We start from the raw sequence: 14,074 nt of genomic DNA, 5'->3' as shown, positions 1-14,074 counted from the left end.
TTCTATCTCAGAATGTGATCATTCCTTTCATTTCAGCACCTATAGCTCAGGGTCAAAAAATTAACTCTGTTGAAAAGATGGGCCATACCACAATAGAGGTATCAACCTGAATTAAATTCCTTATAAACTTTAAAATTAAAAAATGCAAATTTAGCACCCTTCAGTAGTTTTCCAGCTATCAAAAAGGAATCTTCATTAATATAATGAAATGCTATATTTAATATCTCTACCAAGATGCTCAAGGAACACCATCTTTCTCTGCGGTATTCCAAGTGATCCATGGCCTATAACCACCTTTCAACTATATTTGATCAAAGAAGACAGGAATTACTAAATAGGTAAATCTTCCCAAACTATCAGTCTACTCATGTTTAATTTCTTTCTACACCAAACCTTCAACTTAATTTCTCACAAGAAAAAGAAAAATCTGGAATTTTCCCCTCTCTACCCTATTATTTTGCTATAAAGGATAAATGTACTCATAGGCTTGGAATACATCTTACATGCAAAAACAAACAGTGACTTCCCTGGTGGTCCAGTGGTTAAGAATCCGCCTGCCAATGCAGGGGACACGGGTTCGAGTCCTGGTCCAGGAAGATCCCACATGCCGCGGATCAACTAAGCCTGTGCGCCTCAACTACTGAGCCTGCGCTCTAGAACCCATGAGCCACAACTACTGAGCCCACGTGCCACAACTACTGAAGCCCGTGTACCTAAAGCCCGTGCTCCGCAACAAGGAAGCCACCGCAATGAGGAGCCCACGCACTGCAATGAAGAGTAGCCCCTGCTCACAGCAACTAGAGAAAGCCTGCACGCAGCAACGAAGACCCAACACAGCCAAAAATAAAATGAATAAAATAAATAAATTTATTTAAAAAAAAAAAAGAATCCACCTTCCAATGTAGGGGACGCAGGCTCGATTCCTGGTTAGGGTACTAAGATCCCACATGCCACAAGGCAACTAAGCCCGCAGCTGCAACTACTAAGCCCTCATGCTCTACAGCCCATGCACCACAACTACTGAGGCTGCACACTCCAGAGCCCGCACACCACAACTAGAGAGAAACTTGCAGGCCACAAGGAAAGATCCCATGAACCGCAACTAAGACCAGACGCAGCCAAATAAATAAATAACAAAACCAAAAACCTTACATTGAACTTCAATCCTTACTCAGTTTTGGGACATTTTCATTTCTTCCGAAAAAGTGCCAGGTAAAAACCTGAATTCCAGAAATTAAAAGCCAGCACATAGGGAACACCATGCTACATCAAGAGGAAAACTTGCACAGGTAGTAAATTTGAGAATCATATACTGTAACCAAGTAAAGGGGCAAACTTTCATCATATTACAACTATGAATCTCTAAATCAAGACTGTAGTGATTCCTTTTCTGCTATTCCTAAAATGAGATATCAATTTTAACTATATACAAGAGTAGGGAATTCCCTGGCAGTCCAGTGGTTAGGACTCCATGCTTCCACTTCAGGGGGCCTGGGTTTGATCCTTGATTGGGGCCAAAAAAAAAAAATTATATACAAGAGTAGACATGGGGATTCCCAGGTGGCGGAGTGGTTGAGAGTCCACCTGCCGATGCAGGGGACACGGGTTCGTGCCCTGGTCCGGGAAGATCCCGCATGCCGCGAAGTGGCTGGGCCCGTGAGCCATGGCCACTGAGCCTGCGCGTCCAGAGCCTGTGCTCCGCCGCGGGAAAGGCCACAACAGTGAGAGGCCCGCATACCGCAAAAAAAAAAAAAAAAAAAAGAGTAGACATGTATCCATCACCCAGCTTCAAAAATTATCAACCAATCTTGTTTCATCTATGCCCTCTCTTCTTCATATTATTTTGAAACTAATCTCTAATATCGTATTTATAAATATTTTATTATGTAGCTCTAAAAGATAAGGACTTGAAAAGATCATGTACCAAAAAAAAGAAAAATCATAGAGAATTCCTTGGTCAGCCAGTGGTTAGGACGCAGTGCTTTCGCTGCTGGGGCTGGGTCTGATCCCTGGTTGGGGAACTGAGATCCCGCAAGCTGCATGGCCAAATTTTAAAATAAATAAATAAATCATAGTACCATTAATATGCCTAAAAGATTTATAGTCTCAATATCAAATATCTAGTCAACACTGAAATCTCAAATTCTCTCAAACGCCGTATTTCTTTTAAAATTTATTTTATATTGGAATATAGCTAATATACAATACTGTGTTAGTTTCAGGTGTACAGCAGTGGTTCAGTTATACATATTCATATATCCATTTTTTTTCAGATTCTTTTCCCATATAGGTTATTACAGAATACTGAGTAGAGTTTCCTATGCTATATAGTAGGTCTTTGTTGATTATCTGTTTTATATATAGTAGTGTGTATATGTTAATCCCAAACTCCTAATTTATCCCTCCCCCTACCTTTCCCCTTTGGTAACCATAAATTTGTTCTTGAAGTCTGTGAGTCCCCTTCTGTTTTGTAAGTAAGTTCATTTGTATCCTTTTTTAGATTCCACAAATAAGTGATATCACATATTTGTCTTTCTCTGACTTACTTCACTTAGTATGATAATCTCTAGGTCCATGCATGTTGCTGCAAATGGCATTATTTCATTCTTTTTTATGGCTGAGTAATATTCCATTGTATATATTTACCACATCTTCTTTACCCATTCCTCTGTTGATAGACATTTAGGTTGCTTCGATGTCTTAACTAAATACCATATTTCTTAAAGTTTGTTTGGTTCAGATTCAAATAAGGTCCACATATTATGATTATTTGGTAAGTTTCTTAGGCCTCTTTTTTTTTTTTTTTTTTTTGCGGTACGCGGGCCTCTCACTGTTGTGGCCTGTCCCGTTGTGGAGCACAGGCTCCAGATGCGCAGGCTCAGTGGCCATGGCTCATGGGCCCAGCCGCTCCGTGGCATGTGGGATCTTCCCGGACCGGGGCATGAACCTGTGTTCCCTGCATCGGCAGGTGGACTCTCAACCACTGCACCACCAGGGAAGCCCAGGTCTCTTTTAATTTATAGATCTTGCTTCATCTTTTTCCCCCCACCTTGTAATTTATCTGTTGAAGAACCAGGTCACCTCTTGCAATTTCTACAGTCTGGATATTGTTGATTACATACACATGGCATTTAATATATGCCTCTGGCCTCTGTATATCCTGAAATTGATAGCTGGATCTACAGACATGATTAGATACAGGTTTAACATTTTTTTCCCCCAAGACTACTCACAAGAGCAGGATTTTCTTCCAACAGGAATCCTTCTATCCAGGCTCAATGCCTTGATCTAGTCATTCTAAATCTATCATTCCCTTTTCATTTATTACCTGAAACACCTTGATTTAAAAAAAAAACAAAACATATCTACTATTTGGTTACCCAGTGGTGCAGTTCATATAGTAAAAGTCTCGACTCTTTCCATCTTGCTTCTTTCCCTTTATTTACCAGTTTTCAAAATAATGATCTGTTTTACTAGCACTTCCTCAAAGTGACCAATGAGCTTGTTCTTTTTTAAAAAATTAATTAATTAATTTTATTTTTGGCTATGTTGGGTCTTTGTTGCTGCACGCAGGCTTTCTCTAGTTGCGGTGAGCCGGGGCTACTCTTCGTTGTGGTGCACGGACTTCTTGCGGTGGCTTCTCTTGTTGCAGAGCACAGGCTCTGGATGCACAGGCTTCAGTAGCTGTGGCACGCAGGCTCAGTAGTTGTGGCTCGTGGACTCTAGAGCGCAGGCTCAGCAGTTGTGGCAGACGGGCTTAGTTGCTCCGTGGCATGTGGGATCCTCCTGGACCAGGGCTCGAACCCGTGTCCCCTGCATTGGCAGGCGGATTCTTAACCACTGCGCCACCAGGGAAGTCCAATAAGCTTGTTCTTAAACTATCATTATATCACATCATATGACACATCAATTTAAACATATTTGATATGTTTTGATCCACTGCAGTTATCCTTATTGATACTCAAAGTGTCCTATTTTGGCTACTGGGAACTTCTCAGTTAGCTCCTGAGTCCTTCTGACACAACCCTTGTGTTTGATAAAATGCTGGCTGTAAGTTTCAGGCTCATCTCATACATTCTTGCCCCAGACCTATAATCAGCCATTTCTCTAAGGAGCCCTGATTCCTTTTGGTGTGGAATGATATTCCAAGATCGCAGTCTAGATGCTAGTGACTTCTCTGCTCATTAAAAAAAAAAAAAAATTATTTGGCTGCGTCGGGTCTTAGTTGCAGCACGCGGGATCTTTCGTTGCAGCGCGTGGGCTTCTCTCTAGTTGCGGCGTGAGGGCTCTAGAGTGTGTGGGCTCAGTAGTTGAGGCACAAGGGCTCTCTAGCTGTGATGCACGCAGGCTCTAGAGTGCACAGGCTTAGCTGCTCTGCAGCATGTGGGATCTTAGTTCCCGGACCAGGGATCGAACCCACGTCCCATGCATTGGAAGGCGGACTCTTAACCACTGGACCACAGGGATGTCCCTCTGCTCATTTTAAACATAAAATTATCTCCATATGAACCCCCAACTATTAGTCAGCTACCTTCAATTTCACTTCTATGTCATTTGGCAGAAAAATTCCAAATCTACAAATAAGACTTGTCTTAGAAACTTAAAACAAACTTCTATTTTCTCCTGAGATTCTTACTGGAGATGTTTCAATCTTTTAAACTTTACTAACTAATTCTCATTACTTCCACTCTTTTTCCAACCTTTCCCTATAAATTCTATATGCAGAATTTACATATAGTTAAAAAAATTTTTTTAAGATCAAAGATTAACAAAGAGGACACAGCATGTAGTTTAACCAAGCCCTTTAGCAAGTAACTTTTTTTGAGGCTGCCTTCATTACCTTAACATAATCATCTATGTTTTGTTGCATTTTTCAGTAGTTTGTTCATTTTTTATTACTGAGTAGTGCTCCATTTATGGATAAACTATCCATCCACATGTTGACAGATAGTTGTTTTCAATTTTTCAGCTATTATGAATAAACCTGCTATGAACATTTGGGCACAAGTCTTTGTATGTGCATATGTTTTCATTATTTTGGATAAATAACTAGGAGAGGAATTTCTGGGCCACAGGATAAGTGTATGTTTAACTTCCAAAGAAATGGCGAATTTTCCAAACACTAGCCTAAGTAGCTTCTGACTTACCCAATTTACAAGTCCTGCAGAGATGGTCTTGTAACTTACTATCTATTTATTGCCATGCCACAGGGCATGCAAGATCTCAGTTCCCTGACCAGGGATCAAATCCACGCCCCCTGCATTGGAAGCATGGAGTCTTAACCACTGGACTGGCAGGGAAGTCACCGTAACATACTTTATAATGTGGGGTTGCTTAGCTCCTATGACTCTTAGTTTGGGGCCCTCAGCTGATACTCTGAAACAACAGGAACATTCATATTTAACTAAAAGATACTCAATTTAACATTCTTCCCTTAACTACTAGACTGAAATATTTGAGAGGGCAGGAACCATGTCTTTCTTATTTATTAAACTGAAGTACAACTGATTCACAATGTTGTGTCAGTAAAGTGATTCAGTTATACATACATATATATAAAATATATATGGATGTAATATACATATGTATAATATATATATATATTCTTTTTCAGATTCTTTTCCCTTACAGGTTATTACAAAATATTGAATATAGTCCCCAGTAACTATTTTTTTAAAGACTGTCTTTTCTTGAATGCCAAGATATAAACAGATCACCTCAAAAATATCAAATTTATCAACTACTCCTAACAAAAACTTTACCCATAACACACAGCTAATAAGGTTCTTTTCCAAGCAAACTGGGAGGTGGGAGGGGGATGAGATAAAGCAAAAGACCTATACCTTACAAATGAAGAGCTCATTTCTAGCTTCAATAAAATTTCCAATAGAGCTAAAAAATGTCATCATATTCCAGTGTTCTCCAACATATACTAAGCACCCAAGCTGTGCAGCATATCTGCAGAAGGGAACTGTGTTCAAAGTCTGTACATAGGTTATATAAAGGGAAACCTAGATCATTAAGGAATCCACATATGCCAGTGGCTTTTATCCAACTCAGTAATACTCAAACAGGGATAATCTGCCCCCAGAAGACATATGGCAATGTCTACAGACATTTTTGGTAGTCATAACTAGGGGTGGGGTTGGGGAAGGGTGCTACTGGCATCTATCTAGTGGCAAGTGGCCAGGGGTGCTACTAAACATCCTACAATGCACGAGACAGACGGGGACATATCTGGCACAAAATGTTAATAGTGCCAAGACTGAGAAACCCTGATCAAACTGAATCCATGTTCTGAAGGGGAAAATTTTTTAAAAAATCATCCCACGTTCTATGCATAAAGAACTCTCATTTCTTTTTTTTTAAATTGAAATATAGTTGACTTACAATGTTATGTTAATTTTCTCATTTCTTTTTAAAATAATTTATCCTCTCTGCAACAGAAAAGATGAGAACAAGATCCCTATGAATTGTTCAAAGGGTTACATCTTAACACAGTAAAAACATTTTTATAAAACTCATATACATCTAGTTTGTTTCACCCTATAATGATCTACCTGTGAAACTTGTTCCTGCCTAGGTACGTAATTTCTCCTTATAAAACTTTAGCATTATGATGTTAGTTCTGTAAATTTATGGTTACTATCAGTATTAACTGGTAAATAATCTTGGTGAAAATAATTTCCCAAAGTCCCAAAATCTCCATTTCTAAAATTTCTGGTTTTCACCCCCTTACTATTCCTCTGTGGGTTGCTTTTGCTAAATATATCAGCTCTTATTGCCTCTTCAACTTTCCAATCATTTTCTCAGAGGGCAGTGAACCAAAATGACACGATGCAAACTTATTTCTGTGGTCCTTCTCAAAGTCCTATTGTTATGCTTAAACTTAAAATTATGGAAGTAGCTCTATGTCTCAAAGCCAAAAGTTATGCAGTAATAAGTTTAAACAGAAAAATGTTAGCCAATAATACAAACTCTGTCATCAGCTGTTTGGTCTGTGGCTTATTCTTTTGTAAACAAACAAAAGCTATTGACAATAATGTTTAACCTGAATCAAACCAAGCACTTAAATTTAACTTCCAGTTTTTAGGAAATACAGCAGTAGAGGAATAAGTTAAGTAGCACCTCAAGGAAATAATGAGATAAATCCAAAAAGTGGGACATTTTAAAAGGAAATAAGACAACTGCAGAATATGGAATATTTTATAAAACTACTAACACAGTTTAAAAATGTCAATCTCACACACACATGTATATATACATGCATGCCCACACACAGAGTGAGAAGACTAAACCAGACTGAAAGAAACTAAAGCGATGTAACAAAATGCAACATGTAAACCTTTACTGGATTCTGGTTCATAAAAAAGCTATAAATGACATATTGGGGAGAACCGGAACATTTGAATATAGACTAGATACAAGACGATATTTGGAAATTATTTTTAATTTTCTTAGAAAGAATAGTGGTATTAGAGTTATGTAGGAGAACGTATTTATTCTTAGCAAATGCATGAAATGTTCAGTGGAAGTATCATGACTGTGACTTTCAGGTGGTTCAGCAAATATATATTTTGGCGTTTTCTTACAGACATCAAATATGCCAACATGAAAAATGGTTGTGTCGGGACTTCCCTGGTGGCGCTGTGGTTAAGAATCCGCCTGCCAATCCAGGGGATGTGGGCTCGAGCCCTGGTCCGGAAAGATCCCACATGCCGCGGAGCAACTAAGCCTGTGTACTACAACTACTGAGCCTGTGCTCTAGAGCCTACGAGCCCTAAGTACTGAAGCCCGTGCGCCTAGAGCCTGTGCTCCGCAACAAGAGACTCCCCCGCTCCGCAGTGAAGAGTAGCCCCCGCTCACCACAACTAGAGAAAGCCCGCACGCAGCAATGAAGACCCAACGCAGCCAAAAATAAATAAATGGATAAATTTATGAAAAAAAAATCGTTGTGTCTAGGTGGTGGGTTCATTGTAGACACTCCTTGTAGTATTCTTTCACCTTTTTTACACGCATGAAATTTTCTTAAAATAAAAAGTTGGGGGGATCAGAGGAACAAGGTCTGGGAATCTAACATAAAATATGGTGGCTATAGTTGATAACACTATAATTGATATTTGCTAAAAGAGTAGAATGTTCACATACACACAAGATAAATATGTGAGGTGATGGATGTGTTAATTAACTGAATGGGGGGAATCCTTTCACAATATTTATGTATATGAAATCACCATGATGTACAGTTTAACATCATACAATTTTATACGTCAATTACACCTCAATAAAGCTGAAATTTAAAAAAGAAAAGAAAAAAAGTAATGGGGAATAACTACCTACTCATATCTTGGTTGTGATATTTTGTTCTACTATATTCTGCCATTTTCTTTTTGCCATTTACTAAATCAAACTGGTAGCCTCATGGGTTGAATTTTCTGTTAACTTGTTCTCATTTCTAGGAGCAATTTTCACATAGATTATATATACACATTTCTAAAGATGTTGCACCATAATTAAATGTTAGAAAAAAATAAATCGAAGTTGAGTTATACAGGTTACCAAGGAGGTACTGTAAGATGAGATGAACACTGCCGTCTTCCATTAATCAACGCATCATGATTATCTGACATCTTGGTAACCTATCTGGTTTCTGTATTTTGTAGCAGTAATTACACTGGTAACGTGATTTTCGTGCACTCAGTAGGTTTTACTCAACACTGCAACTCACACGGGACTATTAGTGATTCCCACAGGCTTTAAGTCTTTGGCATTCATCTTTCCATCCATATGGGTGTACCAGATACATACCTTTCTAGGGAGGACTGAATTGTACCTTAAATGCTGGCAAATATGGTAGTCTACCTTATACTCAGGTCCTATAAAATCAGCTAGTCAGTAAAAGCCTACATAACTGAAAAGCAAGATACAAAGAGACTCTTTATACAATCTTATTTAAAAGCAGCAAAAAGAATCCCTCAGTTACAACTGTCAGTCTACCTCTGAAGTATTTAATGGGCAGAAATCTCTACCTATCTTCACCTCAAATAAGATTAGGAAAACATGTTTTCTACCAAAACTCTCCAGACAGATTTGGCTCTTGAAGCATTGAATTCCTTTAATTTGTCTGGTTCTTTTATAGCTCTAAAGTAAACTCCAGGAATGAAGAATTCAGTATCTAACATTTTCAATTCACTGCTAGCGCATACCCACTCATACATAAATCAAGATAAAAAGAACATTTGGAACAGAAAAAATGTCTTAAACAACAAATTTAAGAATACCACTCTCTTGCTCCTGAGTTAGAAATAAACAATAATAATCCTCAAAAAAATCTGTATTCAAGTTACTTCAATTTTTGACTTTAAAAGGGATTAATTCCAGAAAACCTACAGGGCTGAATACTTAGTATGGCTATAAAACTAATTATTGTTAAACTTGTAATAAGAAGCATTTATTTACCCAGTCTTCCGTATGGCCCATTTTGTCCCTCACAGTAACTGCTGTAGAACCTCACATATAATATTCACAATGGGTTCTTAAATAGTCTTAATAATCTGCCTAATATTCTCAAACATAAAATACTTTCCACTTATCTGGCAGCAAATCTCCTATCAAGAAGAACCCAAATATATTCATTATGGGTTCTTTACTAAAACAACAACTAAAGTGAGCAGTTAAGCTTCCTTTTTTTTTTTTTTCCGCGGTACGCGGGCCTCTCACTGTTGTGGCCTCTCCCGTTGCGGAGCACAGGCTCCGGATGCACAGGCTCAGCGGCCATGGCTCACAGGCCCAGCCGCTCCGCGGCATGTGGGATCCTCCTGGACCGGGGCACGAACCCGTGTCCCCTGCATCGGCAGGCGGACTCTCAACCACTGCGCCACCAGGGAAGCCCTAAGTTTCCTATTTTTAAAGGGTACAATATTCAGTTCTTCTCCCAAGAAAAGTTCTTCTTCACTGACAGTTGTATGTTGTCTAAATTCCATTTCTACTCAATTTCATTTAACTCTGCCAAATACTAGTAAAACATTAGTCCTTTCTCCTCTCCTCTGGAGTTACATGTAAAAATACGTTTTTGTGGATATGGCTTATTATCACAAACCAGATTGCCAAAGAATCTATCAAAGTCTTACCATACTGATATTATGACAAAGACACCACCAGCTCTAGGGTTTGTAATTTAAATTAGAAATCTCCACTTTCATCAAAAAGACATATATGGAGAATAAAGACTGAAACATTATCTGGAATACATTTTATTTTACTATGATCTAATAACAGGCATTATGCACTTTACATTATCACAATTAATTCTCACTATATACCCTAAGTAATACATTTTACAGATAAGGTCAAAACGAAGTTTAGAGAGTTCAAGTAACTTGCCCTAGGTTACAGCTGGTTTGAATCCTGGCTGGGATATTTACTAAGCTTTTTTTGCTCTGGAATTCTTCCCCAAGTCATTGCCTCTTCCATTATTAATTCCAACATTTCTGAATTCTCCGGAAGTTTCTATAGGGAGACAGATTTGGATGATTTAAGGAGAAGGACAAGACAGACCCAGTTTTTGGTCTTGGGACCCCTTTACATTCTTAAAATTATTAAGGATCCCAAAGAGCTTTTTTTTATGTGGACTTTACATTTTGATATTTACATTAGAAATTAAATCATAAAAAATGTAAATACTTATCAGTATATTCAAAAACAAACCCATTACAGGTTAACTTAAATAACATTTTCAATTAAAAATTACTATTTTTCCCCCAAAGAGTGAAATAACGTTGTTTTACATTTTTGCAAATCTTTCATGTCTAGGTTAATAGAAGAGTTTGATTCTCGTAACTGCTTCTGCATTCAGTCTGTGGTTCTATGTTGTTCTGGTTAAGTATATAACAAAGATCTGCTGTCACACAGATAGAAAAAGGGAAAAGTATTCTAAAAACCTTTTCAGATAGTTTTTATATTGATATAGTACTAAAACTAGACAAATGATAGTTTCTTAAAGGATAACTGCATCTTGGAACCTGAAACCCTATCAATGAATGTTATGTTAAAATCCATTGATGTACCTTAAATTTTGAAATGATTTCTTACTCATGGTGACTTCATGCAATGGTCATTTGGAAAATACAGACTTACTGAATTATGCCTATCTTCCAACTATTGACACATGTCATCATACAATATAAAAAAAACATAGTTATTAAAACTGACATTATAAGAAAAGTCTTTCAAGTACCAGGAAGTTGTTACGGTTGAGGTATCAACTTTTTAAAAATTCTAATTTTCACTCTCAAATTTTTATCACTGGGAACAAATACTATCGTTTTCCTTGAAGTGACAAGCTCACACTTTTTTCAAGAAAACATCCACAAACACTCAAGTGTCAAAAGCTGTAGTTTATCAGTCGTTCTTTCAAGTAAAAATGCTGTTCCAGGAAACAAGTAACTCACAACTAAATCTCTCAAGTGCCTTTCCTTATAACAAAGATCTACCTCAGCAGGCGGTGTTAAGTGCTTCAAGCACACTTCCCATTTGGTCATAGACTCTTATAAATTAAAAAGACATGTACTAAAGAGCTGAAATTTAATAAAACTAATTATTTTTACTGCTTCATCAAGGACATTCTCAAGTAAGTATAGAGTTTCCTGCAGTAGTTTTATCAAGTGTTGCTTTTGGATCATAAGTGCAAATGTCAGTGAAAAAGATAAGCTGTCTCAGTATTATTTTGAAAACAGTTATGACCTCGAAGCTCTCCTGAATGGGCCTGAGGGGATTCCCAGGGGTCAGCAGACCACATTCTGGGAACTGCTTTTCTAGATTATGCCACTGGTTCAAGGTGGGGGTGGAAACTAACAAAATTCTGTTCATCCCAAGAGTCTTCATTCTGTTAGTTCCTTTAGTTTGAGATACATCAGCATAGCTGGTACGTTATAACCGTAATATATGAAAGGGGAAGGAAATCAAGGGCATAGATTGCCACTTAATTGTTCGAAGATTATAGTCTGCGCACCTTTATGCTGGATCAAAAACTCAATATGGTGGTTACCCTAATCAGTCTCAGCTGAAGGATTGCAGATTAAAAATGTAGAGATGATACCCCTCTCCCCATCCCATCCAAAAAAGCTTGGGGATGAGGCCCCCCCAAACCGCACTTTTAGCGATCTGCAAGGTACTTTTTATGCACCCCGAAGTTAAGAACGATTGTGCTAAGTAGTTCAAAGTCCAATTCCCAGTTCCAAAAGCAAGGGGTATCAAAATTCAATGTCGTTCGCCAAGAAGCAGTCCCCCCCGGCCCCGCCGTTTCCCTTCATCTAGATGGGAAAATTCCTTTGAAAGTGAAATTGTACTTCTGTGGGGTTTTGAGCTGCGGTGGGAGGTCTCTAAAAGAGTGTAGAGGGCTGGGCCACAGTCTGCAACAGAACGACGGCTGTTCCGATAGGACACCTGTATCTCAATTTCCATCTCGAAAAAGAGATCTGGGCTAAACGACTTACTCTTTCCAGCTCTACCTTTTTCTGAGCTGAAAATATCCAAGACAATGAGAGAAACGTCCAGTGTTATTAACAATTTGAGAGAATCCCGCGTCTGACAGAAGAGGAAATCAGGAAAACTCGCAGAATGGAGAGAAAGCAGGTGGATCAACATCACTCCTTTTCAGAAGGTGCTAAGAATCTAGAGAAAATAGTCCCTGGGATAAACATGGCGCCCACCGCGGCAGGATATAACCATACGAAAATAAAGCTTTTTCCGCCACATCCCATTTTATAAATCACGGCGCCACCCCAAAATTTTAGAGCCGGGGGAGGAGACTTTGTAAACCGCTGTGCACTAAGGCTTCGGGTGTACTATACGACCGAGCGGGGATTACATAACACAAGGGAGAGACTAAGCAATCACTCATTCTCCTCCTCGCGCTCAAAAAGAGCGCCCCACTCGTTCCCCGGCGGGGGTGGCGCGGGGACGGCCGAGCACCATCCCCACCCCCGGGGGACGTCGGCCCACGGCCCCTCCCGCCCGCCTCCCCAGCGCGGCCTCGCCCTCCCCTCCCGCCGCGCCCCGCCGTCTCGCCGCCGCCCGCGCCCCCGCCTCTTCCCCAGCGGGCCGCCGCCCGCGCCCGCGCCCGCCCACTCCTCCGAGACGCCTCGCGCCGGGTGTGCGTGTGGACGTCGGGTGTGTGCGGGGCCGTGGACCGCGAGTGCGCGCGCGCGCGCCGCTGCAGGCGCCGGGGGCGGCCGGCAGGCAGACAAGGGCCTGCCCGGCCCGCCGCGCGGCTCCCAAGGCGCACGCACTCACACACGCGCTCGCGCGCCGCACCCCACGCCCGCCGCCGCGGGCCGCGCCGCCACTCGAGGGGGGCGGGGGCGCGCGCCACCGGGCCCCCACCCCCACCCCTCGCGCTCCCGCCCCATCCCCCTCTCATTGTCTCGCCTCGGAACGCCTCGCCGAGCGAAAAGATAACGGAACCCCCGGGAGAAGGGGGGTGGGGAGAGAGAAAGCTCGCTCGCTCACTCACCTCCCGTGGTCGTCGCCGCCGGTAGTCTGACCCGAGGAAGGCGCCGTCGCCTTAAAGGGACCTTGCACCCGGCGCCGGGAGAAGGGGGTGGGAGCAGGGGAGGGGACGGGGGCTTGGGGGGAGACGAAGAAGAGGGAACCGTTGAAAGCGCGTCTCCCGAGGGTGAAAGGAAACCTCCCTCGGGTTCGAGTGATTTGGGGTGGATTTTTTTCCCGAGGGGGGCGGGGGGGCCCCGAGGGAGGGGGGCGGGGGGGCCAAGGAATGCGCCTCCGTGTACGGGAGCTGGCGCGGGGGAGAGAGACGCCGACTCCCCCCACCGACCCTCTCGCCCCGCGGAGGGATACGGCTCGTCACTTCCGCCCTCCCCCTTTCGTGGTTTTTCAATTGGTTGGAGCGCGTGGCACGTCATGTGCTGTGCTCATCCTAACACCTGCCCGGGCTTCTTTTCTAGTCAAGTTTGTCTGGGCCTGCAAATAAATAAATAAATAAATAAAAATTTTTAAAAAATGAAATGAAAAATAATTAGCCCAGAAGCAATATCTAAATTTTGGTGAGAAAGAT

At 41.1% G+C, this 14,074-nt stretch overlaps 1 protein-coding gene across 5 annotated transcripts in view; it reads right to left on the bottom strand.

Annotated features, from left to right (window-relative positions):
* POGZ (pogo transposable element derived with ZNF domain) overlaps window positions 1–13,858 on the bottom strand; it is a 48,362-nt gene extending 34,504 nt beyond the window's left edge. For 3 of the 5 annotated variants that reach the window (XM_004285206.3, XM_004285207.3, XM_004285209.3), the window contains exon 1: window positions 13,514–13,858. The gene's annotated coding sequence lies outside the window, so the exon portion shown is untranslated. The remainder of the gene's footprint in view (window positions 1–13,513) is intronic. The other 2 variants (XM_033415640.2, XM_033415641.2) reach the window with 1 other exon arrangement.
* Between the last annotated feature and the right edge of the window lie 216 nt (window positions 13,859–14,074).

The sequence above is a fragment of the Orcinus orca genome, chromosome 1 (genome assembly GCF_937001465.1).
Source record: "Orcinus orca chromosome 1, mOrcOrc1.1, whole genome shotgun sequence".
Classification (NCBI taxonomy): domain Eukaryota; kingdom Metazoa; phylum Chordata; class Mammalia; order Artiodactyla; family Delphinidae; genus Orcinus; species Orcinus orca.
This window is presented reverse-complemented; position numbering and strand designations above follow the sequence as displayed.